Here is a 27,006-nt window from a genome sequence, read left to right on the forward strand (position 1 = left end):
GGAGATGCTGGGAGATATGAGGGGATGCTCGGAGAAGTAGGGGATGCTGGGAGAAGTGGGGGATGCTGGGAGAAATGAGGAGATGCTGGGAGAAGCAGGGATGCTGGGAGAAGTAGTGGATGCTGGGAGAAGTGGGGGATGCTGGGAGAAGTAGGGGATGCTAAGAGACGTGGGAGATGCTGGGAGAAGCAAGGGATGCTGGGGGAAGTAGGGGATGCTGGGAGAAGTGAGGGATACTGACAGAGATGGAGAATATTGGGAGAGATAAGGAATGTTGAGAGAAGTGGGGGAATGCTGAGAAAGGAGGGGAGGGTGCCCAACTGGGCCTAGAGTTTCTGAATCACTCTGCATGGATTCAGCATTCCTCCTCTCCATTCCCCTGTCTTCTGTGCATGTGCTTCCTCAGAGGCTGACTCTTTATCTATTTATTTAAAAATAATAAAAAAATTTTAGAGACAGGGTCTTGCTATGTTTCACAAGCTGGTCTTGAACTCCTGGCCTCAAGGGATCCTCCCACCTCGGCCTTCCAAAGTGCTGGGATTACAGGTGTGTCCCACCATGCCTAGCCTGATTCCTTTTTCTTTTTTTTGAGACAGAGTCTTGCTCTGTCGCCCAGGCTGCAGTTCAGTGGCATGATCTCGGCTCAGTGCAACCTCTGCCTCCTGGGCTCAAACAACTCTCTCACCTCAGCCTGGTGAATAGCTGGGATCACCCTGTCTGGCTATTTTTTTGTATGTTTAGTAGAGATGGGGTTTTGCCATTTTGCCCAAGCTGGTCTTGAACTCCTGACCTCAAGTGATCTGCCTGTCTTGGCCTCCCCAAGTACTGGGATTATAGGCGTGAGCCACTGCCATCTGGCCCCAATCCCTTTTTAATCAGAAGCGAGCCTCCTGCTGGGTTTCCCAGCAGCCCCAGGTGCGGTGGGGACAGAGGGAATGAAAGGCTATTTTCCCTTACTTGGGAGGGGCCTTCTCATGGCCCTGGCAGAGCCAAGGATGCCTTTGTCCAATTGGCTGCCTGGCCAGAGACAAGGAAACTGAGCTGCCAGCCCCAGCCTGAGCCCAGACAGAGAGGGCCTCAGGGAGACCGAAGGGCAAGGGCCACACACTTTCCAGCTTTTGAGGAAGTGAAGATGGCAAACCCATCTGTGGTGAAGTGGAATCACTCCTCTCCAGACCCAGCAGCTCTGGGCTACAGCTGGAGTGGACTGCCCTGACAAGCTCAAGGTAGGGCATGCAGTCCCTGTGTTGAGACTCTGAAGTTGCAGGACTCAGGTCTCCCCGCTCCAGCGCCAGATCCTCATGGTTGCAGTGAGCCGTGGAGGCCAGGCTCCTTTGGCCTCACAATCAGGCTTTTGAGCCGCACAGAATTGCTGGGCTGGCGGAATGTGGCCTTTTCCTTTGCTTTCAGACCATTGCTGGGATGTAGAGTTACAGCAAGAGCAATCTGGATTTCATACTTGCTCACCAACTTGCCAGCTGCGTGGCTTTAGGCAAGTTGCCAAACTTTGTGAGCTTTGGTTTCCTTATCTTTAAAATGAGGGTGAGCCGGGAGCAGTGGCTCACGCCTGTGGTCCCAGCTACTCAGGAGGCTGAGGTGGAAAGATCACTTGAGCCCTGGAGGTTGAGGCTGCAGTGAGCTGTGATCATGCCACTGCACTCTGGCCTGGGCAAAAGAGCCGGACCCTGTCTCAAAAATAAAATAAATTAAAATTAGAGTGAGAATTCCTAGCTTTGGAATTGATGTGTGTGTGTGTGTGTGTGTGTGTGTGTATGTGTCAAGGGAGGGGTGGTAGCCGTAGTAGGGAGGGAAGATTAAATGACATAAAGTGACTAACATTAACTACTAATTAACTAATTAATTAATTTTTAGAGATGAGATTTCCTTATGTTGCCCAGGCTGATCTTGAACTCCTGAGCTCAAGCGATCCTCCTGCTTCAGTCTCCCAAGTGGCTAGGACACTAGGTGTGCACCATGCCCAGCAGATTTTATTATTGTTGTTATTATTATTCTTATCTTTTTCCCTGTAGTTATTTTATTCCAGCAGAGGTAGCCTCAGCTTTGTCCTGGGGGCAATTGCCAGCATGACTCCATGTTTCACGGCCCCCAAACATCCCTGAAATGAGGCAGCACCATCTCTGTGGCCCCCCAACCCCAGCCCTGAGTGGGAGCCCCCGCTGTTTTTCTCTCATTCTGTTAGTTTTTCCGTGAGCATCTCCTATGTGGCCACCAGGGAGCTGGGCCCTGTGACTGACATCTGTGCTGTAGTTCCACTGGGGAAAAAAAAGACAAAGAAATCAATGCAAAAACAAGGAAATGTAAGAGACAGTGCTCAGCCAGATGGAAGATTAGATAGTTTGGAGAGAAACACTATAAAACATGTTCAAATTTAGATACAACATAATAAATATACCATGTATTTATTTTTTATTTATTATTATTATTTTTTTGAGACGGAGTTTTGCTCTTGTTGCCCAGGCTAGAGTGCAGTGGTGCGATCTCGGCTCACCGCAACCTCCACCTCTCAGGTTCAAGCGATTCTCCTGCCTCAGCCTCCCGAGTAGCTGGGACTACAGCCATGCGCCATCACGCCCGGCAAATTTTGTATTTTTAGTAGAGATGGGGTTTCTCATGTTGGTCAGCCTGGTCTCGAACTCCTGATCTCAGGTGATCCACCCGCCTCAGCCTCCCAGAGTGCTGGGGTTACAGGTGTGAGTCACCATGCCCGACCTATTTATTTCTTAGTGTCAGGGTCTCACTCTGTCACCCAGGCTAGAGTACAGTGGCATGATCTTGGCTCACTGTAGCCTCAACCTCCTGGGCTCAGATGATCCTCCCACCTCAGCCTCCTGAATAACTGGGACTACACACAGGTGTGCACCACTGTGCCCAGATAATTTTTAAATTTTTTCTGTAGAGACGGGTTCTCATCATGTTGCCCAGGCTGGTCTTGAACTCCTGGGCTCAAGCAATCCTCCTGCTTCAGCCTCACAAAGGGCTGTGATTGCAGGTGTGTGCCACTGCACCTGCCTGATTCTTTCTATTGCTGAGTAGATTCCATCGTATGGACATACCACAATTTTTTCCTGGTTGATACATGTTAGCAGAAAAGACATGCCAGCCCTTGACTGTGCCTGCCTGAATTAATTGCTTTAATTAGCTCAGTGAAGCTCTGAGGTGCCTGGAATTCAGTGGGGCTGCTATTCCAGTGGAGGAGAAATATGTGAAACTATGAATGAATGATTGATTATTTAATTACAGTTGCCCATCACTTTGGAAGATGTAACAGCAAATCCGACCATGAACCAGAATAGCAAAGCCTGTAAGCCAGGCCCTGGGAGGGGCAGGGATGTCCCCCACTAGCATCCTTTGAAGAGCAAGACTTGAATCCAAAATAAAAAAATGTGAGGCCAAACCTGGGAACAAACCTTTGCAGACAAACAGGGCTTGTGTGCCCATGACTGTCTTCACAAGTGGGGACCTCTGCAAGCACCCATTTCCCCTACACCACTGGCCCCACCGAATTTGTGGAGGAGTTTCTCAAGTTCCATTTTACAGATGGGTAAAGTGAGGCCTGGAGTAAGGAAATGATTTGCTCTCTAGGTCCCAAGTCAGGAAGGGGAAACCAAAACCAGGCGTCCAGCAGCCTGTGGGTGTCTGCCTAAGTCCCCACAGTCCATCCTCTGTCTGCCAGCACATTTGAAACAAAGATGCTCTGTTTACCAAGAATTCCATTTTCCCCATTGTTCTCCACTAGGGACATTTCTGGGTTAGTCAAAAAAGGGACTGGTTCAGCCCAATCCCTGGCAGTGGATCAGCCGTGCCAGGTCTAGATTGGACTCAAAAAGTCAGGAGACAGAAAGGAGTTAGGCAAAGTCCGATAAGGAGCTCCCGGCCTGAGGCCCAGGCACAAAGTGACATGCAGGATACTTTCAGTAGGCTAAAGGAAGAGAAGGGACCGGGGGCCTGGGGACACAGAAAGGCAGCCCCTTGGAGAGGCTGGCAGCTTCCTGTGGCTCAAGGGATAAAGTCAGAGAGCCTGGGGGTTTGTGTGTGCGCGTGTGCATGTGTGTGTGCACATGTGCATGTATGTGTGCATGTGTGTGTGTGCATGTCTGTGTGTGTCTGGGGGGGTTCTGCTGATGGTGAGGGAGGAGGCAAGGCCTCTCAGAGCCAGGATTAGGCTGGTGGGGAAGGGAGAAGGGTGTTTTGCTTATTGGAAACAGCAGGTGCAAAGGGGCTGAGGCCAGTCAGTCATCAGGCAGAGGGGTGGGGACTGCAGAGGTGGAGATCTGACCCCCTGAGGATCCTGAGTCTGTGGAGCAGACTGAGAGAGGGGAAGCCTGTCGGTCCTGTGAGAAGAAAGGCTGTTCTGAGTCTCTGAGGACAAGAGGCCCCTCAGGAGTTTGAGAAGAGCCCAGGACCCTCTTCCTTCTCATCAAATGCAAGTGTCCACTTCTATGTGATTCAAAATTTTAAATAACTTTTTATTGTGGTAAATACATACATGAAACATAAAACTTACTATCTTAGCCATTTTTAAGTGTACAATTCAGTCACATCAGTGCATTCACTGTGTTGTGTAATCATCATCGCTATCCAGTTCCAGAACCTTTTCATCATCCCAAACGAAACTCTACCCATTAAACAACTCCTCTTCCCTTCTCCCCAGCCCTGGTAACCTCTATGCTGCTTTCTGCCTTTATGAATTAGCCTTTTCTAGATACCTCAGTTTATAAGCAATTTAAGAAAACAGCTTATTGAGGTTCTTTTATTATTTTTTTTTTTTACAATGAGACCTCCTCTTCTCTTCTCTTCTCTTCTCTTCTCTTCTCTTCTCTTCTCTTCTCTTCTCTTCTCTTCTCTTCTTCTCTTCTCTTCTCTTCTCTTCTTCTTTCTCTTTTCTTCTCTTCTTCTTTCTCTTCTCTTCTCTTCTCTTCTTTTTTTTTCTTTCATGGAGTTTCACTCTTGTTGCCCAGGCTGGAGTGCAGCGGCGCAATCTCGGTTCACTGCAACATCTGCCTCCTGGGTTCAAGCGATTTTCCTGCCTCAGCCTCCTGAGTAGCCGGGATTACAGGCGCCTGTCACCACGCCCAGCTAATTTTTTGTGTTTTTGGTAGAGACGGGGTTTCATCATGTTGGCCAAGCTGGTCTGAACCTCTTGACCTCAGGTGATCCACCTGCCTCGGCATCCCAAAGTGCTGGGATTACAGGCGTGAGCCACCACCACACCTGGCCTTTTTTTTTTTTTTTTTTTTTTTTTTTACAATGCTGAATAAAAGGAGTGATGGCAGACATCACTAACTTGTCCCAGTTTTAGAGGAAGAAATTTACATGCAATAAACTGCCCAAAAGTGCATACTTGGTAACTTTTAAATATGCATATTGGCCAGGAGCGGTGGCTCACTCCTGTAATCCTAGCACTTTGGGAGGCCAAGGCGGACAGATTGTCTGAGCTCGGGAGTTCGAGACCTGCCTGGGCAACATGGCGAAACCCCGTCATTACTAAAAATACAAAAAATTAGCCAGGGGTGGTTGTGGGTGCCTGTAGTCCCACCTACTTGGGAGGCTGAGGCACAAGAATCACTTGAACCTGGCAGGTGGAGGTTGCAGTGAGCTGAGATCGCACCACTGCACTCCAGCCTGGGCGACAGAGCAAGACTCTGTCTCAAAAAATAAAAATAAAAATAAATAAATATATATATCATAAATCAAGATAGTGAACCTATTAATCACTGCCCAAATTCCCTCAAACCTTCATGTAGTTCCTCTCTCCCCACTTTCCACCCCCAAACAACCACCACCCCCACCCCCAAACAACCACCACCCTCCACCGCCAAACAACCACTGATCTGTTTTCTGTCACTGTAGATTCATTTGGATTTTCTAGATTTTTTTTTTTTTTTTGAGACAAGATCCCGTTCTGTTGTCCAGGCTAGTTTGCAGTGGCTCAGTGATGGCTCATTGCAGCCTTAACCTCCTGGGCTTAATTGGTCCTTCCACTTCAGCCTCCTGAGTAGCTGTGACCACAAGTATGTGCCACTATGCCCAGCTAATTTTTGTATTTTTTGTAGAGGCAAGGTCTCACTGTGTTGCCCAGGCTGGTTTTGAACTCCCAGGCTCAAATGATCTTCCTGTCCCAGTCTCCTAAAGTGCTTGGGTTACAGGTGTAAGCCATCGTGCCCAGACAGTTCTTTTTATTGCTGAGCAGTATTCTGGACATACCATAATTTTTTTACCCATTCATCTGCTGATGGATATTTAGCTTGTTTCCAGCTTTTGGTGCTAGACTGTAGAAACAAAATTGATTTTTGTTATGTTGATCTGGTGTCCTGCAACCTTGCTGAATTCATTTACTAGCTTTACAGTTTTATGGATTCCTTAGGATTTTCTTTTCTTTTCTTTTCTTTTTTTTTTGAGACAGAGTCTCGCTCAGTCGCCCAGGCTGGAGTGCAGTGGCGCAATCTCGGCTCACTGCAAGCTCCGCCTCCTGGGTTCACGCTATTCTCCTCCCTCAGCCTCCTGAGTAGGTGGGACTAGAGGCGCCCGCCACCACACCCAGCTAATTTTTTTAGTAGACGGGGTTTCACCATGTTAGCCAGGATGGTCGCGATCTCCTGACCTCGTGATCCACCCTCCTCAGCCTCCCAAAGTGCTGGGATTACAGGTGTGAGCCACCGCGCCCGGCTGGATTTTCTACATAGATGATCCTATCATCTCGGAATAGAGATAGTTTTACTTCTTCCTTTCCAATATGCATCCCTCCCCCTTTTTCTGGCCTGATTGCACTGGCTGGAGTCTCCAGCACAAAGCTGAATAGAAGGGATGAAAGTGGACATCGCTGTCTTGTCTTGATCTTGATCTTGGAGAGCATGCCTAAGTCTTTTACTGTGTAGCCATAATTTTTCGAGGATGCCCCTTTTCAGGTTAAGGAAGTTCCCTTCTCTGCATAATTGGCTGAGAGTTTTTATTGGGGATAAATGTTGGATTTTGTCACAGGCTTTCTGCACCACTGAGATGACCATGTGGTTTTTCTTTTTTTTTTAAATTTTAATTTTTAATTTTTTGAGACAGAGTCTTGCTCTGTTGCCTAGGCTGGAGTGCAGTGGCGTGATCTCGGCTCACTGTAATCTCTGCCTCCTGGGTTCAAGCAATTGTCCTGCCTCAGCCTCCCTAGTTGTTGGGATTACAGGCGAGGGTCACCATGCCTGGCTAATTTTTGTATTTTTAGTAGAGACGGGGTTTTGCCATGTTGGCCAGGCTGGTCCCGAACTCCTGACCTCAGGTGATCCGCCCACCTTGGCCTCCCAAAGTGCTGGGATTACAGGTGTGAGCCACCTTGCCTGGCCGGTTTTTCTTTTTTCAGTTGGTTAACATGGTGAATTACAATGATTGATTTTCTTTTTTTCTTTTTCTTTTTTTTTTTTTTTTGAGATAGAGTCTTGCTCTGTTGCCCAGGCTGGAGTGCAGTGGTATGCTCTCGGCTCACTGCAACCTCTGACTTCCGGGTTTAAGCCATTCTCCTGCCTTAGCCTCATTTGTAGCTGGGATTACAGGCATGCACCACCATGCCCAGCTGATTTTTGTATTTTTAGTAGGGTCAGCGTTTCACCATGTTGGCAAGGCTGGTCTTGAACTCCTGACCTCAGCTGATCCACCCGCTTTGGCCTCCCAAAGTTCTGGGATTAAGGCTTGAGCCACCATGACCGGCCTTGATTTTCAAATATTAAACTAATTCTTTGTTCCTGAAATTGCATATGGGATTAGGAGATTAGGATACAGGGATCTAGGTGCCCCAGCACATGGTGGGTCTGGTTCCCCGGTAAAACCCAGTTTGGGGCCTGGTCATCCGGTAGAGGGAGGGAGGAGGCACAGATCAAGGGTGGGGAGAGGGCTGACCTCCAGACACTGCAGCCTCTGCCGCCAACTCTGAGCAGCGCAGGTGAGTCAGCCCAGGTGAGCCTGAGGCCAAGGCTGTGCAGGCGACTGCTTCCCACAGCAGGTGCAGGTGGGGCAGGCTCTGTGCCTCTCTCTCTTGCCTGGAGAGGCACCTGGGGCTCATCATGGGTTCAGTGCGCAGACTTGCACCTCAGCGTCACCCCTCAGTCTCTGCATCTGGGAAGCTGAGAAGCAGACCTGGCCCCAGGGAGAGCTCAGGCAGTGAGGAGGGCGGGGTGTGGGGGCAGGTGTCGCTGCTCACACCTGGTTCAAATTGTGCTTCCCTTCTCTGCAAAATGGAGGTAATCATGCCGTCCTTCCATGTGACACAAGCCAATGGTGACAAGCCTCTTAAATAAATGAGATGAAAGCAGGGTTCTTCTATTTTTTATTTTTATTTATTTTTTAAAAATTATGTTTATTTATTTTTTATTATTTTTTTTTGAGATGGAGTCTTGCTTCATTGCCCAGGCTGAAGTGCAGTGGTGTGATCTCAGCTCACTGCAACCTCCGCCTCCCTGGTTCAAGCAATTCTCCCTGCCTCAGCCTTCCATGTAGCTGGGATTTCAGGTGTGCGCCACCACGCCCACCTGATTTTTGTATATTTAGTAGAGACGGGGTTTCGCCATGTTAGCCAGGATGGTCTTGAACTCCTGACCTCAGGTGATCTGCCTGCTTCTGCTTCCCAAAGTGCTGGGATTACAGGTGTGATCCACCGCGCTTGGCCTGCAAGTGGGGTTCTTGAATCTTATGCCACAGCTCGCAAGCTGTAAGTCCTGGGACCAGTGCTTTAATCTCTCAGCCTTAGTCTTCTGTTTGTAAAATGGAGATGATGACACTTGGAGGTGTGGGGTTTCCAGGATAAATTAATGTCACTGTGCAGATCAAGCAACAAGCAAGTGCGTACCAAGTGCATGGCACAGTGCCTGGCACCTGGGAAATGCTGGGGGATATTAGGGGATCTCACAGGTGCCCAGAGACAGGTGCACTGAGGCAGAGACTGTCTGGGACTGCAGCCTGGAGGTGTGTATGGCTGCTCTGAGGGGTAGGGATTTATCCTGCCTTGGTTTCAATTTGCAGAGACCTGTGCCTGAGTGAGTGATATTACCCATGAGGCCAGTACTTTCAGCAACCCCATGAGGCTGGCATGGTCACTGTGCCTCTTGCAGGTGCCAATGGGGAGAGAAAGGCTCAGATCTATAGCTAGAATTGGAACCCAGATGCCTCTGGATGTTTTGAGAGGTTTGCACCATTTAAAATGTGAATGTCAGGCCGGACGTGGTGGCTCATGCCTGTAATCCCAGCACTTTGGGAGGCCGAGGCAGGTGGATCACCTGAGGTCTGGAGTTTTAGACCAGCCTGGCCAACATGGCAAAACCTTGTTTCTACTAAAAATACAAAAATTAGCCAGGCTTGGTGGCGGGTGCCTGTAATCCCAGCTACTGTGGAGGCTGAGGCAGGAGAATCGCTTGAACCCGGGAGGTGGAGGTTGCATTGAGCCAAGATTGCGCCACTACACTCCAGCCTGGGCGAAGGAGCGAGACTCTATCTCAAAAAAAAAAAAAAAAAAAAAAAAAAGTGAACGCCTTTCCAAGGTAGGAGCTGAGAGAGGGATCTGGGAGAGGAGGGAGGAATCAAAGGGCCAATAAAACTTTTGGTGGATTCTCTCCTTCGTCCCCATCCTAGTCTTGTGCCTGTTTTCCTCCAGCGTCTGGGAGTGCTGAGTGTTCAGTTGACCCAGTTCTCCTTCTCTGCTGGAATTTTGGCATCTGGCCCATATGTCCAGTTCATTCACTCGGATATGATTTGCCAGAAGTTATAGAGTTTCCTATGTGCCAAGCAGGTGCCAGGCTCTGAGGACACAATGATGACACCAGAACCAGGCTCTGTCCCCAGAGCCTGTGGTCATTCCTGTGGGGAGACCGACACACGACACGCGACTGAACGCAGTTAGGATAACATCGAGTGGCCAGTGCTGTGTGGAAAGTGCCGCAGAGGGTGTGACAGGGGTGGCCTGGCGGCCAGAGAAGGCATCTCTGTGGAGGTGATGTTTGAGCTGACAAGAAGAAACCAGCTGGGGAGAAATCTCTTGCAGAATATTCCAGGAAGAGATAAGGCAAAGTCCTCAGGGAGCAGCCGTCGGTGCGGGACAGTGGGTGGAGCTGGGGTGAGGAGGAAGGAGGGGCCTCCTCAAGCCTGCCGGGAAGCCACGGGGAGCAGTTAGGGTTGATTCTGAGGGCAGATTCCAAGATTCTTCTGGAAATGAAAAAAATGCTTGCATTCTTTCCTCCCCTTCCATCCTTTGTGATTTTGAGGGCTTCTTTTTCCTTTCTTTCTTCTTTTTGTTGTTGTTGTTTGAGACAGGGTCTTGCTCTGTGGCCCAGGCTGGAGTACAGTGGCCTGGCACAATCTCAGCTCACTGCAACATCCATGTCCCTGGTTCAGGCAGTCCTCCCGCCTCAGCCTCCTGAGTAGCTGGGACTACAGGTGCGCACCACCACGCCTGGCTAATTTTTCTGTTTTTAGTGGAGATGGGTTTCTCCATGTTGCCCAGGCTCGTCTCAAATTCCTGGGCTCAGAGGCTTTGTATTTCAAAACACATGTGAGAGGCTCTTGGAACTGGAAGGAAGGGTTGGTGCCCCCAGATTGCCCGAACTCACTCTTGTACCCACTTCCTAGTTGCTGTGAAGGGGGAAGGGCTGCCAGGTATGGCAGATTCGTGTCCTTCTCCCCGCCACCTTGCTGGAGATACCTGGGAGTTTCTACCATTCTACACCTGCAGCGGGGCCACTGACTGAATTAGGGGTGCAAAAGCCTGACCTCTTTGCCTCAAATGGAACAACACTGTGGTGCTATTTAAAAATAGCCTTCAGGCGGGGTGCAGCGGCTCACACCTGTAATCCCAGCTCTTTGGGAGGCTGAGGCAGGTGGATCGCTGGAACCCAAGAGGCAGAGGTTGCAGTGAGCCGAGATCACACCACTGCACTCCAGCCTGGGTGACAGAGCAAGACTCTGTCTTAAATAAATAAATACATAAATAAATAGCTGGATGTGGTGACAAACACCTGTGATCCCAGCACTTCGGGAGGAGCGGGAGGATTGCTTGAGATTGGAGGATTGCTTGAGCCCAGGAGGTCAAGGATGCAGTTAGCCATGATTGCACCACTGCACTCCAGCCTGGGTAATACAGTGAGACCCTGTCTAAAAATAAAAGCCTTCTCTCTTGAGGTTCCCTCCCTTCATTAATCATGTGAAGCCCAAAGCCTGTCTCAGGCTCTGCTTCCGGGAGAGCCAGGCTCCGATAGGCCCATAGGGGCTGTGTGTTCTGTAGCCTAGAAATTGGGGTTCTGGGATCATGGAACCAGGTGACCCCTGGGGGCATTTCCTTCCAGCTTTAAGAGTCTCTAAAGCTGTGTGATTTCCTCAAGTCACATAGCAAATTATTGGCAGAGCCAGGCCCACAAACTACTCACAGCCTGAAGGCACTGGGGGCTGGGGGCTAGGGGGATCTGCTGGTGAATGGTGAATATGGCACAGAGGCCAAGGCCCAAGCTGTGGTTCATCCAAGGTAGTGCCCCCAGATGAAGCTCTGGATCTCAAGTAAGGCCCACTCTGCGGTAATTACTCCAGAGACTTTAGTTTCCTGAATTCCACTCCCTTTCCCTCTGTATTAGAATGATTCACACTAAAGTGTGAAAGATTGTCAGCTCAGAACCCTCCCAGAAGCAATGCATCCTGAAAAGAAAGTGCTTGTTAACCCACATCAGTCTCTCATTGAATGGACTTTTTGAAGGGTATAAAGTGAGCTGGAAAAATGCACACAGTGTAAATCTGGAGCCTTCGGGGCTCAGGAGGGATTCCTCAGCTTCCCCAAGATCAGCTTCCCCACCCCCATTTCTGCTTCTCCCCGCAATTAGAACACATGTTTTTTGTTTGTTTGTTTGTTTTGCGACAGTCTCGCTCTGTTGCCCAGGGTGGAGTCCAGTGGTACGATCTCAACTCACTGCAACCTCCGCTTCCCAGGTTAAAGCGATTCTCCTGCCTCAGCCTCCCAAGTAGCTGGGATTACCACACCCGGCTAATTTTTGTATTTTTAGTAGAGGCGGGGTTTCACTATGTTGGCCAGGCTGGTCTCGAACTCCTGACCTCAAATGATCTGGCTGCCTTGGCCTCCCAAAGTGCTGGGATTACAGACCTGAGCCACTGCGCCCGGCCTCAGACCACATCTGTTGAGAAATGCATGTCGTCTTCTTCAGGTTCCCACAGCAGGGCTGGTCAAAGGGGTGTCACTGGAAGTGAAGGTGATGCAACTGAAAAAATAATTTTGTCAAAAGTGTATTTTTGCAGAGGCTGGTGGTTGGAACTAATCTCCCTGGTAAGTGGTTTATTTCTCCGGAGAGTGAAGGACTGTGCATGATTTAGTAAATTTCCATGCCATGTTCTGAAGGGCTGGCATCCCTTCTTGGCTCAGGCAGGCTTGTAGCATAGACCTGGGGACATGGGTTCAGGGGTGGGGCGGTATTCCTGAGGCATGGCGGCCACACTGGATGGGGCCTCACCTGGTCTCTGCCCTTACTGTGCAAGTGCCCTTGGGCAAGTCACTTACCTTTTCCAAGGCACAGTTTCCTCATCTGTGGAACAATTGGAGTTGACTATTCCGGAACCTTGGTACTTAAAGTGTGGTCTGCAGACCAGTGGTATCTGCAGCACCTGGGAGCTTGTTAGAAATTCAGAGTCCAGCCAGGAGTGGTGGCTCACACCTGTAATCCCAAGACTTTGGGAGGCCGAGGTGGGTGGATCACCAGAGGTCAGGAGTTCGAAACCAGCCTGGCCAGCACAGTGAAACCCTATCTCTACTAAAAACACAAAAATTAGCCAGGCATGATGGTGTGCACCTGTAGTCCCAACTACTCAGGAAGCTGAGGCAGGAGGATTGCTTGAACCTGGGAGGTGGAGGTTGCAGGGAGTTGAGGTCGCGCCCCTGTACTCCAGCCTGGGTGACAGAGTGAGACTCTGTCTCAGGAAAAAAAAAAAAAAGAAGGAAATGCAGAGTCCCGCCAGACACGGTGGCTCACCCCTGTAATCTCAGTGTTCTGGGAGGCTGAGGCAGGAGGATTGCTTGAGGCCAGGAGTTTGAGACCAGCCTGGGCAATACAACGAGACTTTGTCTCTTAAAAAAGAAAAAATTATCCAGGCGTGGTGCTGCACGCCTGTAGTCCCAGCTATTCGGGAGGCTGAGGTGGGAGGACTGCTTGAACCCAGGAGTCTGAGGCTGTTGTGAGCTGTGATCATGCCCCTGCACTCCAGCCTGGGCAATGGAGCAAAACCCTGTCTCAAAAAAAAAAAAAAAAAGTGCAGTATCCCAGGCCCTACCCCAGACCTTCTGAGTGAGTCTACATTTTAACAAGCTTCCAGGTAATGTGTCTGCATGGCACAGTTTGAGGAACCCTTCTCTGGAGCAGACTCCTCAAATGTGGTCCTTGCACCAGCCCCATCAGTATCATCCGAGAGACAAAGCATGCTGGAAATGCAAGTTCATGGGCCCCTGACCTACTGAATTGTATGTCTGAGGGAGGGGCCTCGAGCCTGTGTTTTTAACAGCCTCTGCAGGTGGTTCTTAAGCCCGCTGAGGTTTGAGAAGCATGGAAGCTCAGATTCAACAGTGATGGTAGCCGAGGCATAGCTGTGGTGCAGCTGCTGAATGCGGAATCTGTTTTGTTTTTGTGCTGCTTTCAGAAATGTGCACACACTTGCCTTTCACAGCAATTTCATGATGTTGCCTGTCCTTATCTTTGCTCTGCCTAAGAGATAAGTGTGTTTTAAGGGAGGTTATGTGAATTGCCTACACTCTTTCTGTCTCACAATGTCTTGCAATAGCAATATTCACATAAAACATTTTTGGCAAGTGTCAGTGAGCTATTACAGGTGATAAAACTTCTTGTAAATGTTTGTTCCTTGATTATAAATGACAGAGGCTCTGTTGGAACAGGAGCTGGGGTAGATCTTGTAGGTCTTGCCCAAGGCTCAGGAGCTGATGAACTGCAACTCCTCTGTTTTACTGCTTAGTATTTTGATTAGAGAATAAATTCATATGGTTTCAACATCAGGTAAAATAGAACTATAGCGAAGAGTTTTCTTCCTGCTCCTGTCCCATAACCGGCTTCACCGGGTAACTGTTTTTATTTTATTGGGTCTAATCTAATTAGAGCTGATCCTCAGGAAAACTGAGAAACTCGTGATCTATGGCTCCCCTGTTACCCCCCAAATCTCTGGACTTACAGTGTATGCATTTTTGCAACTTATTTTACTACCCTGACAAAAAGTCCATCGAATTCTAGACTTATTTGTGTTAACAAACATCTTGTTTTAAAGATACACTAGCCAGGTGCGGTGGCTCACGCCTGTAATCCCAGCACTTTGGGAGGCGGAGGCGGGTGGATCAAGAGGTCAAGAGATCGAAACCATTCTGGCTAACATGGTGAAACCCCGTCTCTACTAAAAATACAAAAATTAGCTGGGCGTGGTGGCACTCACCTGTAGTCCCAACTACTCGGGAGGCTGAGGCAGGAGAATTGCTTGAACCAGGGAGGCGGAGGTTGCAGTGAGCCGAGATTGTGCCACTGCACTCCAGCCTGGCAACAGAGCAAGACTCTGTCTCAAAATAAATAAATAAATAAATAAATAAAATAAAATAAAATAAAGATACACTGTCTCTGAAAGGTGTCTGAGTTGCCAATCTTTCACGCTTTAGTGTGAATTATTCTAATATGTTCACTTTATGCAAATGCGAGCATATACAAATATATAGATATAGATAGATGAAAGGGCCAGGCACGGTAGCACATGCCTGTAATCTCAGCACTTTGGGAGTCTGAGGTGGGCAAATCACTCGAGCTTAGGAGTTCGAGACCAGCCTGGACAACGCGGTGAAATCCCATCTCTAGCAAAAGTACAAAAAATTAGCTGAGTGTGGTGGTGCACACCCGTGGTCTCAGCTACTCGGAAGACTGAGGTGGGAGGATCGCTTGAGCCCGGGCAGTGGAGGTTGTGGCAAGCTGAGATGGCACCACTGCACTCCTGCCTGGGTGACAGATTGAGATCCTGTCTCAATAAAAAACATCCACCCCCCCTCAAACCCTTTCCACAGATATTTATAGATAAAAGCTTTGCCACCTCTGCTGAACACAGCTTCCAACATAGAAAACACACCGTTCAGTGTCTTGCTTGTTTAACTGAATCTATCATGCTATACTATTGTGTGGTGAACATGCAGGTTATACCATCTGCTATCACAGACGCTGATGAGATGAAAAATCTCATACGTGTGGCCTGTTGCAGGTGCATACTGTATATGCAGGATAAATTCCCAGAAACGGTATTGCTAAGTATCTGCATTTGTGATTTGAGAGATATTGCCAATTTCTACTCCATAAGGTTAATACCAATTTGCACTTCCATCAGCTTTGGATGAAAAATTAGTTTGCCCACATCATTGCCAACACATTAAATTGGATTTATATTATTGGATTTTTACCAATCTGATAGGTGAAAAACAGTGACTCAATGTAGTCTTAATTTAAATTTGTTATGAAAAGTTTTTAATTTATAAGGTGTTTAAGGCCTATGTATTTTTCTATGACTGTCTTACTCATATTGTTTTGCTTATTTTTAAAATTACATTGTTGGCTTTTTCTTTTTTATTTCTATGAGCTGTTTACATATTAGTGAGATTAGTCTTTTGTGCCTTTGATATAAATTGCATTTAGTTTAGTGTGTCTCTTTTATTTTGTTAATTTTTTGGTTTAGTACATCAAGTTTTTATTTCTATGGAGTCAAATTTATCAGTCTTTTATGGTTTCTGAATGTTTAATCATAGATACCAAAACCTTCCCACTTTAAGAAAACACGATGTGTGTGGTTTTTTTGTTTGTTTGTTTGTTTTGTTTTTTTAAGGCAGAGTTTTGCTTTTGTTGCCCAGGCTGGAATGCAATGGCGCGATCCTGGCTCACTGCAACCTCCGCCTCCTAGGTTCAAGTGATTCTCCTGCCTCAGCCTCCCAAGTAGCTGAGATTACAGGCACGCGCCACCACGCCCGGCTAATTTTGTATTTTTAGTAGAGATGAGGTTTCACCATGTTCATCAGGCTGGTCTCGAACTCCTGACCTCAGGTGATCTGCCTGCCTCAGCCTCCCAAAGTGCTGGGATTCCAGGTGTGAGCCACCACACCCGGCCAAAAACAGGATGTGTCCTATGTTTTCTTCTATTATTTTATATTCAAATTTTGATCCTTTTGGAATTTATCCTGATGTGTGCTCTGAGGAGTAGCTCCAATTTTATTTTTTCTTCCAGATGACTTTCTTCGCTAAATTGAGAAGCTATTTTATCATAAGCCACTTATCATGAGCTCTTTTCTCTATATGTATTTGAGTCTATTTCAGAACTTGCTACTCTTTTCCATTAGTTTCTCTTTCTGTTCATGTTCATTCAAGTTCCCACTGTTTCGTTTATTAAGGTTGATAATATTTAAAAATATATATATTTCTTATAGAGACAGTGTCTCCCTATGTTGCCCAGGCTGGTCTTGAACTTCTGGACTCAAGGGATCCTTCCACCTCAGCCTCCCAAAGTGCTGGGATTACAGGCCTGAGCCACTAAGCCTGGCCCTAAAAAATATATTTTAATATATGAAAGGGATGTTCCCCTTATATTTTGAGCTCTTTCAGGCTATTCTTGCTCATTTTTTTCCATTTGAACTTTAAAATCTAATATCTAATTACACAAACACACAGGAAAGCTGAAGTATAACACACATACAGAAAAGTAAATAAATTGGAAGTATACAGCTTGATGAGCTATCACAAAGTGAACACACCCTTGCAACTATTACCAGTGTGTAGAAGCCCCCCACCAGATCCCCAAACAGTCATTATCCCACCCTCCCTCCAAAGGTGCATCCCTCCTCTCCCCTCCCCCTCTTTTCCCCCTTCCCTCCCCTCTTCTTTTTCTTTCTCTTTCTTTGAGACAGGGTTTCTCTCTGTTGCCCAGGCTAGAGCACAGTGGTGCTATCTAGGCTCACTGCAGCCTCTGTCTCCTGGACTCAAGCAATCCTCCCAAGTAACTGGGACTACAGGCACAAGCCACCATGCCTGGCTAATTTTTTTATTTTTTTGTAGAGATAGCGTCTCACTATGTTGTCCAAGCTGGTCTCGAGCTCCTGGGCTCAAGCAATCTGCCTACTTCAGATCCCAAAGTGCTGGGGTTGCAGGTGTGAGCCACTGTGCCTGGCCCTTATTTCTTGTCATAGATTGGTTTTGCTGTGTTTTTTTAAAAACTTTAAATACGTGTATTCTTTGGTATCTGGTTTCTTTTGCTCAACATTTTATTTGTGAGGTTTATTTATCTACATGCCATGAACATTGTAACACATGGCTTTTGGTGCCCATGTATACACATTTCTGTTGGATATTTACTTACGAAAGAAATTTCTAAGCTGTGGGATATGCACATGTTCAATTTCAGAAAATACTGCCAAACTGTTTTCCAAGTAGATATGTGACAATTTACCTTCCTTCCAGAAATGTCTGAGAATTCCAATTATTTCACATCCTTGCAACACTTGGATTTTTTTGGTCTTTTTAATTTTATTCACTCTAGTGTGTGTGTAGTGGTAATTAATTGTGGTTGAGCACCTTATTATATGTTTATTGGCCATTTAAATATACTGTCTTGTGAAATGCATTGGGATTGCTTTAAATTTATACATTAACTTCAGAGAATTGGACCTACTTATGATGTTAAATCTTCCCATCCAAGAACACAGTATATCTTTTTCCATTTGTTTAACTCTTCTGTGTCCTTTAGCATTGTTTACAGTTTTTTAGTATATATCTTGCACATTTCTTGATAAGTTTATTTCTAGGTATTTTACATTTTTTGCTGTTATTATAAGTGGTCTCTTTTCTAACTGGCTAGTGTGTGGGGTTTTATTTATTTATTTATTTATTTATTTATTTATTTATTTTTTTGAGACAGAGTCTCACTCTGTTGCCCGGGCTGGAATGCAATGGTATGATCTTGGCTCACTGCAACCTCTGGCTCCCAGGTTCAAGCGATTCTCCTACCTCAGCCTCCCAAGCAGCTGGGATTACAGGCACCCGCCACCATGCCTGGCTAATTTTTGTATTTTTAGTAGAGATGGGGTCTCACCATGTTGACCAAGCTGGTCTTGAACTCCTGACCTTAATTGATCCACCAGCCTCGGCCTCCCAAAGTCCTGGAATTACAGGCATGAGCCATCACACCTGGCCTTTTTTTTTTTTTTTTTTTTTTGAGACAGGGTCTTACTGTGTTGCCCAGGCTGAAGTGCAGTGGCTCAATCATGGTTCACTATAGCTTCAAACTCCTGGGCTCAAATGATCCTTCCACCTCAGCCTCCCAAGGAGCTGGGACAACAAGCATGTATCATTGTGTCCAACTAACTTTTGTATTTTTTATGTATAGACAGGGTCTTGCTATGTTGCCCAGGCTGGTCTCAAACTCCTGGCCTCAAGTGATCCTCCCAAAGCACTGAGATTATAGGCATGAGCCACCGTACCTGGCCCCTGGCTATTGTTTACAGTAGTTTGTTAGTTGATTCTCTTGGATGTTCTAGATTTATAATCATCTCATCTACAAGTGGAAATAACTTCACCTCCTATTTAACTCTTGTATCTCTAATTTCGTTTGCTGATGTAATTGCATTGGCTATTACCTCCTGTATAATGGTAGTGAGCATACTTGTATTGCTTCTTTCTTTAGTGGGAATGCCTCTAGTGATTCTAAGTTATGCAAAATGCTGGCCTTTATCTGAGGTTGAGGTATTTTATCATGTTAGGTAATTATCCATCAATTCCTACTTTTCCTGATTTTTATCTAGCATTTACAGATCTCCCAGAAGCTACTACAGTTGTCCTTTTGTACACTTGCAGAACTGGTTCCAGAACCCCCCAAAGATACCAAAATCCATGGACGCTCAGGTCCCTTATATAAAATGGCATAGTATTTGCATATAACCTACTTACACCCTCCCATGTAATTTAAATCATCTCTAAATTACTTATAATAACTAATACAACATAGATACTATATAAATAGCTGTTATACTATATTGTTTGGGGAGTAATGACAAAAAAAATGTCTGTACATGTTCAGTACAGAAACAATCAGTGTAGGCCTCACTACATTTTTTTCTTTTTTTTTAATTTGAAATGTTTGTGGGTACATAGTAGATATATGCATTTATGGGGTACATGAGATATTTTGATACAGGAATTCAATGCTTAATAATCACATGAGTGTACATGGGGTCTCCATTTTCTCAAGCATTTATCTTTTGTGTTATGATTCAGTTATACTGTTTCAGTAATTTAAAAATGTACAATTACATTATTGACTCTAGTCACCCTGTTGTGCTATCAAATACTAGCTCTTATTCATTCTGTCCATATTTTTGTACCAACCAATCATCATTTCCACTTCCTCCCACCCATCAACCATTCTTCCCAGCCTCTGGTAACTGTCCTTCTACTCTCTAACTCCACCAGTTTAATTGTTTTAATTTTTAGCACCTACATACAAGTGAAAACATGTAATGTTTATCTTTCTGTGCCTGGCTTATTTCACTTAACATAATGATGAACTCATGTGGTTACAAATGACAAGATCTCATTCTTTTAATGGCTGAATAGTACTCCATTCTGTATATGTACTACATTTTCTTTCCTTCTTTCTTTTTAATTTTTTTTGGAGATGGAGTCTTTCTGTCGCACAGGCTGGAATGCAGTGACGTGATCTCAGCTTATTGCAACATCCGCCTCCCAGGTTCAAGCGATTCTCCTGCCTCAACCTCCCGAGTAGCTGGGATTACAGGTGTGCACCACCATGCCTGGCTAATTTTTGTATTTTTAGTAGAGATGAGGTTTCACCATGTTGGGCAGGCTGGTCTCGAATTCCTGACCTCAGGTGATCTGCCATTCTTGGCCTCCCAAAGTGCTGGGATTACAGGCATGAACCACCGTGCCTGGCCCCTCCCTTCCCCTCCCCTCCCCTCTCCTCTTCTTTCTTTCTTCTTTTTTTTTTTTTTTTTTTCTGAGGTAGGATCTCACTCTGCCACCCAGGCATGATCAGTGCAATCATGGCTCACTGCAGCCTCAATCTCCCAGGCTCAATTGATCCTCCTACCTCAGCTTCCCAAGTAGCTGTGACTACAGGCACACCACCACGCCTGGCTAATTTTTATATTTTTTTGTAGAGACGGGGTTTCGCCATGTTGCCCAGGCTGGCCTCAAACTCCTGGGTTCAAGTGATCCTCTGGTCTCAGTTTCCCAAAATGTTGAGATTACAGGAGTGAGCCACCAAGCTCGGGTCACATTTTCTTTATCTATTCATCTGCTGATGGGCACTCAGTTTGCTTCCAAATCTTGGCTATCATGAACAGTGCTGCAGTAAACATGGGAGTGCAGATATGTCTTCAATATACTGATGTCCTTTCTTTTGGGTATATACCTGGCAGTGAGGTTGCTGGATCATATGGTAGCCTAAACTACATTTTCAATTTATGGTTGGTTGAAACTGAAGATGCAAAATCCATGGACACAGAAGACTGACTGTGTTATGTTATATTAAGAAGCTTCCTAATATTGAACCATCCTTGCACTCTTAGAAGAAAGTCTCTTTGGTTTTTCAGTGTCTTGTGCCCCCAACTGGAGAAGCTCCTTTGACTGAGCCAATAGCTACTGTGGACTCTTGTGGACATGGTCTGTGGACATGGACAGGGCCAGTACCCATAGGCCTAAGTCTCCTTTCCTGCAGTAAGAAATTATTGGTTTGAGTCTCTTCTAAGAAACCCAGCTGAAAGTCCTTTCTGTTGTCAGGGAGAATAGAAACTGGGTTTTCCCACCGAGTTAGAAAAAACTACAGTCTTTTCCAGTTTATTCTTGTTTTTATTAACTTTCAAAACAAAACATATTAAATGTTTTTTTAATATGTTAAAAACAAAACCAAAGAATCTTTATCCTGTTATACTCAGCTTTGTTTATATAATGTTTTGGAGGATGTCCCAATGACCTTTTAGAGTCTCTGGGCTGTTATAAAACTAAACTTGGGACTCACTTCCCTAGTGTTTCTCAAGGAGAGTGGAAAAATAAAAAAGTTAAAATAGTTTTGGCCAGTAACAAAGAAAAACCTTTAGGTTCTTGGTCACTGGAGAATATGGTACTTAATCCCTAGAAGCAGTTATACACTGGGCAGGGTAGCCCAGTGGTTAAGACGGTCCCTGCTGTGCAGCTTACTGTTGTGTGTGACCTCAGACAAGTTACCTCATCCCTCTGGTCCTCCATTTCGTCATCAGTAAGAGAAGATAGTAATATTGAGCCCAGGAGTTTGAGACCAGCCTGGGCACCATGGCAAAACCCCGTCTCAACAAAAAAAAAATTATAATACCAAAAATTAGCTGAGTGTGCTGTTGTGTACCTGTAATCCCAGCTACTTGGGAGGCTGAGGTGGGAGAATTACCTGGGGAGGTCAAGGCTGTAGTGAGTGGAGATCGTGCCACTGCACTTCAGCCTGGGTGACAGAGTGAGACCCTGTCTCAAAAAAAAAAAAGATTGAGAGAGAGAAGATAATAGTTCCCAACTCCAGCCTCGTTGGGAGGCAATTAGTTAATGCTTGGAAACTTCCTTGGGACATGGTAAGCACCAGTGAATATGGAAGAGCCTGTGGGGATGAGATCATGCAGTAGGGATTGGGCTGGGTGGTCTCTGCATTCAGCGGCCATTTCTGACCTTCGCTGACCCTAATCCTCATGCAGATATCTGCAAGGTGTGCTTAGACAAATGATGGGCCTGTTCTCAAGGTCTAGGCTTCTACCATGAAGCAAAATAATGAAGTTAAAAACAAAATCTCCTTTTGTAAGTGTTTAGGCTATAGGAACCAAAGGAATGGAGCTGAAGATTCCTTCAGGTGGGCATTTCGAGGAACACATCTGTGAATGAATGGGAAGAGGAGCTGGGCCAATGCTCTCGGCTCCTGACCAGGTGGTCCTGAGGGCTTAAACTTCAAGGAAGGGAGTGCTCTTATAAGCGGGCCAGTGGCTTTCCAATGGAGCATCTGTAAAGTGGATCTCTGGGGTAGTGCTGCACAGAGACCATGTGGTGTTTGTGTTTGAGAGAGTGAAGGGGGCATTTTTGCTGTGGGCAGAAGGGACTTTTTTTTGTGATAGATGAGCAAGAAGGGAGAGCTATGGGAGGCATCTGGCTGGTCAGTCGCCAAGTACTGCCCCTCAAGGTGAATTCAGAGTAGCACTGGGCTGGCTTTCTTTTGGGGGTTCTGTCTCATTTGATGAAGCATGAGCCAGGTTGGAGCCTTCGTCATCAGCTTGCTGTTTCCAACGAGCAATTTTCTTTCTTTCTTTCTTTCTTTCTTTCTTTCTTTCTTTCTTTCTTTCTTTCTTTCTTTCTTCTTTCCTTCTTCTTTCTTTTCTTTCTTTCTTTCTTTTTTTTTTTTTTTTTTTTTTGAGCAATGTGGCTGTTTATTTCACCTGGGTGCAGGCGGGCTGAGTCCGAAAAGAGAGTCAGCAAAGGGTGGTGGGATTATCATTAGTTCTTATAGGTTTTGGGATAGGCGGTGAAGTTAAGAGCAATGTTTTGTGGGCAGGGGTGAATCTCACAAAGTACATTCTCAAGGGTGGGGAGAATTACAAAGTACATTGATCAGTTAGGGTGGGGCAGGAACAAATCACAATGATGGAATGTCATCAGTTAAGGCTATTTTTCTTTTGTGGATCTTCAGTTAGTTCAGGCCACCTGGGTGTATACGTGCAAGTCACAGGGGATGCGATGGCTTGGCTTGGGCTCAGCGGCCTGACATTCCTGCCTTCTTATATTAATAAGAAAAATAGGCTGGGCGCGATGGCTCACGCTTGTAATCCCAGCACTTTGGGAGGCCGAGGCGGGCGGATCACGAGGTCAGGAGACCGAGACCACGGTGAAACCCCGTCTCTACTAAAAATACAAAAAAAAATTAGCCGGGCGTGGTGGCGGGTGCCTGTAGTCCCAGCTACTCGGAGAGGCTGAGGCAGGAGAATGGCGTGAACCCGGGAAGCGGAGCTTGCAGTGAGCCGAGATTGCGCCACTGCACTCCAGCCTAGGTGAAAAGCGAGACTCTGTATCAAAAAAAAAAAAAAAAAAAAAAAAAAAAAGAAAAAGGAAACAAAATAGTGTTGAAGTGTTGGGGCGGCGAAAATTTTTGGGGGGTGGTATGGAGAGAGAATGGGTGATGTTTCTCAGGGCTGCTTCAAGCGGGATTAGGGGTGGCGTGGGAACTTAGAGTGGGAGAGATTAAGCTGAAGGGAGATCCTGTGGTAAGGGGTGACATTGTGGGGATGTTAGAAGAAACATTTGTCCTATAGAATGATTGGTGATGGCCTGGATATGGTTTTGTATGAATTGAAAAACTAAATGGAATAAGAGAAGGAGAAAAACAGGTATAAAAGGTCTAAGAATTGGGACGACCTAGGACATCTGATTAGAGAGTGCCTAAGGAGATTCAGCATAGTCCTGCCAGCAAAGATTATTTATTTACTTCAAGAGTTTAGAGTGGCAGTTTGGGGATAGCACCAGGAGATATCAGCTGCGATGGCTTGGAGCAACAGTGTAAACCGGCAGTGTAAACAAGAGCAGGGCATGTATGAATAGTTGAGAACGGTGAATGGGCGTATGACAAGACAGAAGATAGCAGGGATGGCAAGTTTTTTGGGGGCACAGTCTAAGTTGGTCTGGTGTCTGCAATGAGACTGGGGCCTAATAAAAAGGAGCGTCTATACAGGAGCTTAAATGGGCTGTACCTTGTAGCATTCTGAGGACAGGTCTAACTTCTGAGAAGTGAAAGTGGCAAAAGTATTGTCCTTTTTAAGTTGGTGGCTGAGCTTGGTGAGGTGTGTTTTTAAAAGACCTTTAGTCCATTCTACTTTTCTTAAAGTCGGAGGACCATAAGGGATATAAAGGTTTCACTGAATACTAAGAGCCTGAAAAACTGCCTGGCTGATTTCACTAATAAAGGCTGGTCTGTTATCAGACTGTATAGAGGTGGGAAGGCTAAACTGAGGAATTATGTCTGACAGAAGGGAAGAAATGACTGCGTGGCCTTCTCAGACCCTGTAGGAAAGGCCTCTACTAATCTAGTGAAAGTGTCTACTTAGACTAAGAGGTATTTTAGTTATCTGACTCGGGGCATGTTGAGTAAAGTTAATTTGCCATTCCTGGGTGGGGGCAAATCTTCAAGCTTGATGTGTAGGGAAGGGAGGGGGCCTGAATAATCCCTGAAGAGTAGTAGAATAGCAGATAGAACACTGAGAAGTTATTTCCTTGAGGATAGATTTCCACGATGGAAAGGAGATGAGAGGTTCTAAGAGGCAGGCTAGTGGCTTGTACTATAGCATAGCCTGCCTTTGCTGGTGTGTGGCGATTAGGCATGGTGGAACTGCCATCAATAAATCAAGCGTGATCAGGGTGAGGAACAGGAAAGATGGAAATATGGGGAAATGGGGTGAATGTCAGGTGGATCAGAGAGATACAGTCATGGGGGTCAGGTGTGGTATCAGGAATAACGTGGGAGGCCAGATTGAAGTCCGGGCCAGGAACAATGGTAATTATGGGACTTAAAGAGTGAGTACAGCTGAAGGAGCCAGGGAGCAGAAAGTATGTGTCAGGTATGAGGAAGAAAATAGATTTTGGAAGTTATGAGAAATGTAGAGAGTGAGTTGAGCATGCTTATTGATTTTGAGGGCCTCTAAAACTATTAAAGCAGCGGCAGCCACTGCACGCTGACATGAGGGCTAGGCTAAAACAGTAAGGTCAAGTTGTTTGGACAGAAAGGCTACAGGGTGTGGTCCTGGCTTTTGTGTAAGAATTCTGACCGCACTAACCATGCCTAGGAAGGAAAGGAGTTGTTGTTTTGTAAGGGATTGAGGTTTGGGAGATTAATCAGACATGATCAGCAGGGAGAGCACGTGTGTTTTTACGAGAATTATGCCGAGATAGGTAACAGATGAGGATGAAATTTGGGCTTGACTGAAGTAATGGGGGCTGTCTGTGAAGCTTTGTGGCAGTACAGCCCAGGTAATTTGCTGAGTCTGATGGGTGTCAGGATCAGTCCAAGTGAAAGCGAAGAGAGGCTGGGATGACGAGTGCAAAGAAATAGTAAAGAAAGCATGTTTGAGATCCAGAACAGAATAATGGCCTGTGGAGGGAGGTATTGAGGATAGGAGAGTATATGGGTTTGGCACCACGGGGTGGATAGGCAAAACAATTTGGTTGATAAAGCATAGATCCTGAACTAACTTGTAAGGCTTGTCTGGTTTTAGGACAGGTAAAATGGGGGAATTGTAAGGAGAGTTTATAGACTTTAAAAGGCTATGCTGTAGCAGGCGAGTGATAACAGGCTTTAATCCTTTCAAAGCATGCTGTGGGATGGGATATTGACATTGAGCGGGGTAAGGGTGATTAGGTGTTAATCAGATGGTAAGGGGTGCATCATCACTCGCCAAGGAGGGAGTAGGGGTGTCTTATACTTGTGGGTTAAGGTGGGGGGATACAAGAGGAGGACACAAAGGAGGTTTTGGATTGGGAAGAAGGGTGGCAATGAGATGCACCTGTAGTCCAGGAACAGTCAGGGAAGCAGATAATTTCGTTAGAGTATCTCGGCCTAATAAGGGAACTGGGCAGGTGGGGATAACTAAAAAGGAATGTTTAAAAGAGTATTGTCTAAGTTGGCACCAGAGTTGGGGAGTTTTAAGAGGTTTAGAAGCCTGGCTGTCAATACCCACAACAGTTATGGAGGCAAGGGAAACAGGCCCTTGAAAAGAAGGTAATGCAGAGTGGGTAGCCTCCGTATTGATTAAGAAGGGGACGGACTTATCCTCCACTGTGAGAGTTACTTAAAGCTCGGCGTCCGTGATGGTCTACGGGGCTTCCGAGGCGATCGGGCAGCGTCAGTCTTCAGCCGCTAAGCCGAGAAGAAGTCAGTCAGAGAGCCTTGGGGCAGAGTTCCAGGGGCTCTGGGAGTGGCTGCCAGGTGAGTTGAACAGTCCGATTTCCAGTGGGGTCCCGCACAGATGGGACACGGCTTAGCAGGAATCCTGGGGTGCAGGCATTCCTTGGCCTGGTGGTCAGATTTCTGGCACTTGTAGCAAGCTCCTGGGGGAGGAGGTTCTGGAGGAACGCCTGGCCACTGCAGTTCAGCCGTTTGGAAGTTCTTGTGTGCTGGAGATGTGGCTGGGGTTTGTCTTACAGTGGAGGCAAGGAATTGCAAGTTTTTTCTGTTATTGTACACCTTGAAGGTGAGGTTAATTAAATCCTGTTGTGGGGTTTGAGGGCCGGAATTTAATTTTTTGAATTGTATTTTATGTCGGGAGCAGATTGGGTAATAAAATGTATTTTGAGAATAAGACGGCCCTTTGACCTTTTAGGGTTTACGGCTGTAAAGTGTCTCTGGGTTGCTGCCAAACGAGTCGTGAACTGGGCTGGATTTTTTATATTTGATGAAAAAGAGCCTAAACACTATCTGATTTGGGATAAAGAAAAAGGAGCATTAACCTTGACTATGCCTTTAGCTCCAGCTACCTTTTTAAGAGTAAATTGCTGGGCAGGTGGGGGAGGGCTAGTCACGGAACGAAACTGTAAGCTGGACCAGGTGTGAGGAGGGGAGGTGATAAAAGGATTATAGGGTGGAGGAGCAGAGGCTGAGGAAGAATTGGGACCTAGCTTGGCCTGGCGAGGAGGGGAGAGGTCAGATGGGTCTGTAGAAAAGGAAGATTAGAAAGACTCAGCGACGCTTGGGTTTGGGACTGAGGGGACAGGCGGGAGGGAAAGGAGGAAGATTTGCGATGAGTTGCATTGGGCAGAGACTAGGAAGGGACCAATGCGTAAAAGAATGCCTGGACGTCAGGCACCTCAGACCGTTTGCCTATTTTACGACAAGAATTATTTAGATCTTGCAGGATGGAAAAATTGAAAGTGCTGTTTTCCAGCTATT

The 27,006-nt window shown here is 46.3% G+C and overlaps 1 protein-coding gene across 3 annotated transcripts in view; it reads left to right on the plus strand.

The window, feature by feature from the left end:
• IL34 (interleukin 34) overlaps positions 1 to 27,006 on the plus strand; it is a 75,915-nt gene that overhangs the window by 21,104 nt on the left and 27,805 nt on the right. The window contains exon 1 of one of the 3 annotated variants that reach the window (XM_030829550.1): positions 1,114 to 1,226. The exons of the other annotated variants lie outside the window; for them this stretch is intronic. The gene's annotated coding sequence lies outside the window, so the exon portion shown is untranslated. Of the gene's footprint in view, positions 1 to 1,113; positions 1,227 to 27,006 lie in introns of those variants that run through there. 3 annotated transcript variants of the gene reach the window in all.

Source organism: Nomascus leucogenys, chromosome 2 (genome assembly GCF_006542625.1).
Source record: "Nomascus leucogenys isolate Asia chromosome 2, Asia_NLE_v1, whole genome shotgun sequence".
NCBI lineage: Eukaryota > Metazoa > Chordata > Mammalia > Primates > Hylobatidae > Nomascus > Nomascus leucogenys.